The sequence below is a fragment of the Larus michahellis genome, chromosome 5 (genome assembly GCF_964199755.1).
Source record: "Larus michahellis chromosome 5, bLarMic1.1, whole genome shotgun sequence".
Classification (NCBI taxonomy): domain Eukaryota; kingdom Metazoa; phylum Chordata; class Aves; order Charadriiformes; family Laridae; genus Larus; species Larus michahellis.
This window is the reverse complement of record NC_133900.1, coordinates 45,903,631-45,910,037: the sequence shown is the minus strand read 5'-3', so window position 1 is coordinate 45,910,037 and position 6,407 is coordinate 45,903,631.

Here is a 6,407-nt window from a genome sequence, read left to right as displayed (position 1 = left end):
GCCCCGCAGCAGCAGGAGTGCGTGGGGGTGCCGAGGACAGCCCCAGGGAGAGGGGATGGGGGTGCTTCATGTCCCACCCCCAGCACCAGGCTGGCAGCACCCACCCTGCTCCCCATGGCCCCCTGGGGTCCTGCCCCCGCACCCTGGGCAGCTCGGGGTGCCAGCGGTGGTCCCAGCCCACCCCACCCCAGTTGGAAACACTCAGCGCGACCTCAGCCCCCCGCAGCTTGTTCCCATTGCCGGAGTCCTGGAAATGTGGGTGTGGCGCTCACTCCCACGCCGGATCCATGGGACCCCTGGGCAGCTGCCCCCCACCCCCATGGCCTGTGGCGTCAGACCCCCAGGGGGACATGGGGTTATGTGTCCCCCCTGCCCCTTGCACCCCACTGCCAGCCCCCGGCCACTCACCAGGTGGGAGCTGGGGTGGCCCCATGGGGTGGGCTATCGGGACCCTGGATGCTTCACCCTGGGGTGCACCCCGTGCTGGGGGGGGTGGGTTGGCTGTCCATCCCCGTTCGGGGCAGCTTGGCTGGGTGCAGCTGGGTCACCTTGGCCTGGCCATGCTCAGCAAGGGTCGGCATGCAAATTTGGGGTACCACAGTGGGATGAGGCTCCCCGCGCCTCCCCCGCCCCGGCCAGCACCTGCCTGCCCATGGGAGTGACCTGAGATGCCGTGGCTCCAGCACCCCAACCAAGTAAGAGTGGGGGGTCTCCGTGGGCCCCCCGCTGCCACCATCCAGCCCTGCCCGGGTGGGCAGCATCCTTGCAGGGACCCCTCTCGAAGGCAACCGAGGCCTTGCAGCTCATTGCATGCCAAGGGAGTGAACAGACACCCCCTGGTGCTGCCACATGGTCAAACAGGGACTGGGACACCCCCCCGGCCATAGCCGGGGCCAGCATAGCGCAGCTGAGATTGCATGTCCCAATGGATCCCAACCCCCGCCTCAGCCTGCTCTGAAGCCCACAGGTGGAGACCCCCCCCGAGGTGCTGTCCCAGGGGAGGGGGCATCAGTCAGTGCCTGCAGCAGCACTGCCCATGGCCCCGAAACCAGGGCAGGCCAGGGGGCACAGCCCCCCCTCTGAAAGCATTGCTGTGCACATGGGCAGGGATGGCTCGGGGGGGAGGGCTCCGGGAGGACAGGGGCACCAAAAACAGGGGCCTGCCCCTACCCAGGCACCCTGAGCAGAGTGGGGTGGGCAGGGGGCTATGCCCTTGATAGGACCTGGCATGTGGAGGTGGGGAGGGCACCCCAAAATCCCAGCCCCTGCCGCCTGCAGGGCCCCGCAGGAAGGAGCATCAGCCCTGAGCCGTGGGGTCTCTGCCTGGCACCGCTGCTCCAGCCCTGCCGGGAGGTTTTCACCAACACGGCAGCACCTGGCAACAGGATGGCAGGGCTCTGCCACCAGGGCTGAGCCTGACAGCATGCCCTGGGCACAAGTAAGAGGGGCACGGAGCTGCCTTGGGGGGTTCCACACTCGAACGTGGCCATACACATGATGGGGACATGCACGTGTGACAGGGACATGCAAATGGCAACGCCATGGGGACACGCACATGGCACACATGGTGGGGACATGCACACCCACCGAGTGCTGCCAGCCAGCACCTATTTTCCTTACGGAGCCACTGCCTGGCACCTGGGAAAGCCCTGCTCTGTCACCACTGGTGTCCCCATGGCTTCACACCCCACCCTCCAGCCCAGCCCAAACCCCCCTCCCAGGCTGCCCTTGACACCCCAAACCACCCAGGCAGCCCCACCATGCCCAGCACCCTCCCCAGTCCCTTCCCAGCCCGGGGCTCCCCTCCCTCCTGTCTGGGGTTCCCCCCCCACGCAGACCACCAGTGCACGCCTAAGTACCCACCACAGCCAGGGGGTGCAGCCAAGGGTCTCCCAACAGCAGTGACCCCATGGGGCAGCCCCAGGGCCAGGCAGGGAGCCGGGGGGTCACCCAGCATCACCAGGCTCTGGGCTTTGGCGTTTCCCTGCTGCCATTTTGTCCCAGTGGCTTGGGGCTGCCGGAGGCTCACCTGGCACGTGAAAGTGCCAGAGGTGCTGGGACACCTGGGGACAGCGTGCACGGCCATGCTGACGGTGTGCCAACAGCCCCCTCCCCTCCCACCGATGTTGAGAGCATCTGCCTTAACACCCGTAAATATTTATTGCCCTGCTGCCAGCGACAGCTCCCGGGGTGCCCCCCCAGCTCACCCAGCTCCCCCCAGTTCCCTTGGCCGGGGGTTCCCACCTGTGGAGATGGGGCATCCCATACGAGGACGCAGGACCCAGCCACACTACCAGGAGGGCGAGCCCCACAGCCCCCCTGGAGCCCCCAGCCCCACACAGGGGTATCCTCTGGCCCCTGGGGAATGTGGGGGACTGCCCCCATTGGGGAGCAGCAGGGCCGGGGGCTCCCATGAGCCATGGTCGCCCCAAGGACCCCCTGGGCCCCCTATTTCATCCCACCTCTTTGCACAGAGCTCTTTGCCTGCGGGTCTGGGACGGGACAGGGCAGGGCAGGGAGGGGACCCCACCTGGGGACCCTGGGGACACCCCCCGCCGTCCCTGCCCTGCTGGCATTCCCCATGGCACGCAGTCCCTCCGTCTGCGGGTGCCGGCTCCCGCCCGCCAGCCCCCCCGGAGCAGCGCAGCCACGATGTTTAGATTAGAGGATAATGTGCTGGAAATAATTGCCTTAATCAAGAAAGGTTAATGAGGCTGCCTGTGCGTACAGCGGCGGCGGGTGCCAGCACAGCCCAGGGTGAGCGGGAGCGTTCGGCAAGCGGCAGCCACAGCACAGCCGGCATCGGGCACCGGCTCCCATGCCGACGGCAAACCGGCAGCCCCTGCCTACGGGGGGCAGCCGCTGCCTGCCAGGACCCTCCTGCAGCCAGTGAGTGCAGGAGGGTGGTGGCACCCAGCGTGGCAACGCTCCGGGCAATCGACACATGTTTGGGTCCACTTCATCCCCATGGCCCCTTTGGGGACGTGCCACATTCCCACGGGATGTGGGCTGCATTCGAGGCCAGCCTGGGTCTCACAGCCACGGGATGCTGCTGTGTGCTGGGACTCTGTCCTGGAGCCCCCCTGCCCGCACAGGGGTCCCTGTCCCACAGCCAAGGCATCCCCCAGGGGTGGCCATGACCTGCTGGGGGCCACAGATGTCACTGGAGGGACCGGAGGCTGCAGGTACGGCCACCCCCCGGCGCCTGGCCCAGCACCGTGGTGCAGCTGGTGCCGGAATTGGCACTTCACGGCGAGCGAGCGCTCGATGACTCTTCAGGCTGCACTTGAGGGAGCTGCGGCGCAGGGCGAGAGCTGGAGCAGAGTGGGGGACGTGCCCGCCATGGCCCCTCATCATGGAGCACCAGGGATCCCTCCTGCCACCTCCCTGGGACCCACTGCCGCTGCCAGCGAGGGGCTCGGCTGAGCAGGGTAGGGGCACCACACTGCTATGGGGGTCTGCACCCCCCCAGGACCACCCGGGCCTGTCCCATAATCCTCGGGGACATATTGCCACCGGGGCCTTTGCCCAGGTTTCTCCCAGGCTGTGGGAGCCAAGGGACACTGGGACCAGGCCCTGGGATAGGGCTGGATGTGGGGGTCTGGGTGGGGATGGGGTTCCGGGCAGGGACCCAGCCATGGCCCAGCTGCTGCTGCTCTCCCGCTCTGCTCCGAGGTTTGCAAGAAACAGGGTACACCTGCAGGCTGCCACCCCGGATGCTGCCGCGGGGGCCCTGCAGGCTTGCAATGCCGCCCTGCACGCTCGCACGGTTGCAGTGGGGCCCTGCGTGCTGCAGCGGCGGTGCCGGTGGCACGCTCGCACGCTCCCACTGCTGCCCTGCGCGCGCACCCCACCCGTGTTCACAATCCTGCTCTGCGCACACCGCCCGCTCGCGCGCCTGCCCGGCGCCCGCGCCCCACTCGTGTGCTCGCACCAGTGCCTCGCACGCACGCACGCGCCCTGCGCTGCTGCGTTGCAGCGGTGCCCTGCATTTGCACCTGCTTGCCCAAGCACGCGAGCTGGCCTCGGCGCCCTGCGTTTGCACCCCTCCTGCCCGAGCAACGCGTTCACGTCCGTGCCCCGCGGGCACCTCGCGCTCACACGAGCGCTGCGCTTGCACCCGTGCCCCTGCGCGCGCAACCCCGGTCCCCGTCGTCCCCCCCACACACACATTGCACACGCAACGCACTCGCAACAGGGCCCCGCGCGTGCCCCCCTGCTTGCACGAGCGGCGCCCTCGCGACTCCCCCGCTCACATGGGTGCCTTACACGCACGTCCTGCTTGCACAAGCACCGCGCTCACGCCGGCGCCCTGCGCACACCCTGCTCGCACGGGCGCTGTGTTCATACCCGATGCCCCACACGCCATTCCCACATGGTCACCACATGCCCCCCCCTCGCCCAGCGCCCCGCCATCACCCCGGCCTCTGGCCTCTGCTCAGGCTCTGTGCTGAGACACGGCGTTCAACAGTGCGGGGTGGGGGGGGCAGGGGGGAGCACCCCATTGCTGTGTGTGCATACGCATGCGTGTGTGTGTGTGTGTGTGTGTATGTGCACCCCCCCCCGTGCCCGTCACACGCACCCCCTTGTTGCTGCGGGCTAAGGAGGGACGCAGCTGGGCTGGGGGACCCCGGTGGTGCCCGCCGAGCCCCTCTTCTCCCCCCCCAGCGGCTGCATCGGGAGGGACCCTCCGCTGCGGGGACGAGCTGGAGCTTCAAACCCCACGGGGACGCGTTCCCGTCCCCGTACTGTCCCGGTCCCGTACACAGCCGGTCCCCGGGAGCGGCACCGGCAGAGCGGTCCCGGGCCGGCCTCGGCCGCACCGGACCACAAGAGGGCTGTCGCGGGCCGCGGATGATGCCCCTGCACCCCAACATGCATCCCTGCCCTTGCACCCCTGCCTGCATCTCTGCCCTGCCCTGCACCCCTGCCTGCATCCCTGGCCCTGCACCCCAACCTACACCCCTGCCCTTGCACCCCTGGCCCTCCAGCCCAACATGAATCCCTACCTGCGTCTCTGCCCTGCACCCCAACATGCATCCCTGCCCTTGCGCCCCTGGCCCTGCACCCCAGCCTGCACTTCTGTCCCCCCCTGCACCTCTGCGTGCATCCCTGGCCCAGCACCCCGACATGCATCCCCTCCTGCGCACCAACGTGCATCCCTACCCCGCACCCCCGGCCCTGAACCCCATCCCGCACCCTTGACCGTGCACTGGTGCCTGCACCCCTGGCCACGTGTCCCAACCTGCCCCCCAGCCCTGCACCCCAGCACACACACGGCTTTGGGTCCCTGAAGCCAAGGGGTTCGACTGGCTCCCACAGAGGGACCGAGGGGTCTGGGGACTCTCCAGGCTGGGAACAACGCTGGCAGGGGAACAAGCCTGGCACAGCCTGGGAGCATCCACTCTGCATAGCCAGCTCTCACACCCCAGAGCACCGTGCTCCCCTTCCCCAGAGCACCCCGTTCCCCTTCCACAGAGTACCCCGCTCCCCTTCCAGCCACCAGCCCGTAGCCCTGGGGGGCTCCAGCACCTGGCAGCCTTCACAGCGCTGCATTTAAGAGCGATGCTGACATTTCCAGCTTTCGGGACGCGTCAGGAGCTCTCAGCCGCTCCTTGCAGCTCATTAACAGCCAGACGAACTGCAGCAGTAATTGCTTTAATTTATTTGCTTACGGCTGGGGCAGAGGGGAGAGGCATGTGGCACTCGCTGCCTTTATGGGGACCATATGGAAGCCATTTATCACCATTTGCTGCAGCGGGGCAGGCAGGGGAAAGAAAGACTTTTATTAACTCGCTTGTAGTGTAAAACTTTTCTAAGCAAGTCCCTGCGATGAGCAACATGGCCAGTAACGTGGAGAGGCCAATGGCCAGGGGCGGCTGTGCGGTGCCAAGGGGGAGCTGTGGGGCATGAGTGGGTGCTGCGGGATGCAGCCCATGCACCAGTCCCACCCCAGCCCTTGCATGGACTCCATGTGTCATCCCCAGCCCTTGCACGGCCCCGGACACCATCCCGTGCCCAGCCCTCGCAGAACAGGGCAGGGTGTGGGGAGGGGGCAGCATGGAAGTGGACCCCCATCTCCCTCCCATCCCAGGGCAGGGTGGAGGAGCTGGGGATGGTGCCCAGGGGTTGCTCCTTCCCCTCTAAAAGGGGGACAAGGCAGCGACGGGCGCCTGGGACAGACATGGCTGGGGCTCCTTCCCAGCTCTGGGGTGATGTGTGCCCCTCGCAGCCCTCAGTGGCCCCAACCACCCCCCCGGCAGCAGCGTGCAAGCCCAGCATCACCAACAGCCTCTAAGCTCCCACCGGTCCAGCATGCCCAGGTTCCCCTTCTTGATCCCTAAATAAGAGTTCTTCACCCGGTCTGGGAGAGCCAATCGACACACCGAGCCGAGATATTTGTTTTT